Source organism: Corvus brachyrhynchos, unplaced genomic scaffold (genome assembly GCF_000691975.1).
Source record: "Corvus brachyrhynchos isolate BGI_N302 unplaced genomic scaffold, ASM69197v1 scaffold172, whole genome shotgun sequence".
Lineage (NCBI taxonomy): Eukaryota > Metazoa > Chordata > Aves > Passeriformes > Corvidae > Corvus > Corvus brachyrhynchos.
In genome coordinates this window covers 75,284-76,660 of record NW_008236760.1, presented here as the reverse complement: position 1 = coordinate 76,660, position 1,377 = coordinate 75,284, and the positions used below count along the sequence as shown (strand labels likewise).

Genomic DNA, 1,377 nt, shown 5'->3' with positions numbered 1-1,377 from the left:
CAGGAATGGATAGTAGTCTGAAGGTTGAATTACTCTTCAATCTTGTGGCAACATCCCTAATTCAGGTCTCAGGGAGGCAGCAAGCTTCCCTGGAAAGAGCGTCTGGTCTGCGAACAAGTGCTTCCGCTCCACACAGGAGGGAATCACTGACCATAATTTGATGTTGTTTCTTCTTGGCGCTGGTCTTAATACAGGTTTTGTTGCGAGGGCTTGGTCTCTCTGACCTTGACAAAACTGCTTGCACAGGTTCCTCCTCTTTCTCATTATGAGCTTCATTTACCATACCCATGGCTTTGTACCTGTTCTATACCGGTATGTGAGAGAGTAACTTAGAGTGTAAGGAGGTTACTTTCTCTTACTGCTCTGTGCTGTAACTTTCTTCTACCTTTCCTTATCCCTTGTGATACTGCCTTCCTTCTGGCACAAAGCAGATCCTGGACCTGCCTCCATAGTGGCCATGTTGAGTTGGCTTCTATACATCCTAGTTGGCAGAGTACAGCTCCATTGATGAATCTCCCTCAGACTCTTGAATACTCAGTCTGCTGCTCAACTCCTCCTGAAGCTCAGCCACGAAGCAGAGCAGTTCATCAATCTGGTCACAGCTCCTACAGTCTTGCTTGCAATCACTTTCCATCTCTAGGAATATCCCTTCAGACATCCCACAGCCAGAAACCTGCATGGCTGCATCCTTGAATAGGAGCTCTGTCTGTATGTCTCCATTGGTTTTCCCAGATGCTAGAAGATCAGGAGAAGCAGAGGACACTGCTTTTTGCCAGGTGACCACCATGCTGCTTCTGCTGTGTGCCTGCCTACTAGGAATATATATGCTCATTCGTTGCAGTCAGCTGGACTGATTATTTTTGCCTGCTTAAATCTCTTGTGCTGCCTGGTGCAGGCTCTGCCTCTTGCTGTCTCTTTCAGTGGGTCTGTGTGGAAACCGACAAGCTGCTCTGAAAGTTTCACAGAGCTTGACTTGGATGCAATCACTTTGTACCCTTGAGAATTCAGTTTGTATCTGTGAGAATTATAGCATCAACAGAAGCGAGAAACCATAAACAACAGATATAGAAAGCACAGCTGGTCTAGGGAGGCTGATATTTGCTTTAGATTGTTTTAGATGGGTGTTAGTTGCAAGTAACTAGTAGTTTTGTAGGGTGTTAACGTAGAAGCCAATGGGGACACAGCACGAGTACCAAGAAACTGCATAAAAGAGGCTTTGTAGAACTAAAGATGCTTTTTGCCTTCTGAACGGAGTTGGTGTGTGTGATCTGTGAGTGTTGCGTCTGTCTCAACTGTGACATCTGGTGACTATGACGTGATACGCCAACTCTACGGCTGTATCACGCAGCCAAGCCACAGTCTAGTGGCCGGGGGACG

At 46.6% G+C, this 1,377-nt stretch overlaps 1 protein-coding gene across 1 annotated transcript in view; it reads right to left on the bottom strand.

The window, feature by feature from the left end:
- Positions 1–1,377, bottom strand: part of LOC103625222 (E3 ubiquitin-protein ligase KCMF1) — a 77,401-nt gene that overhangs the window by 38,563 nt on the left and 37,461 nt on the right. The gene's annotated exons all lie outside the window — the stretch shown is intronic.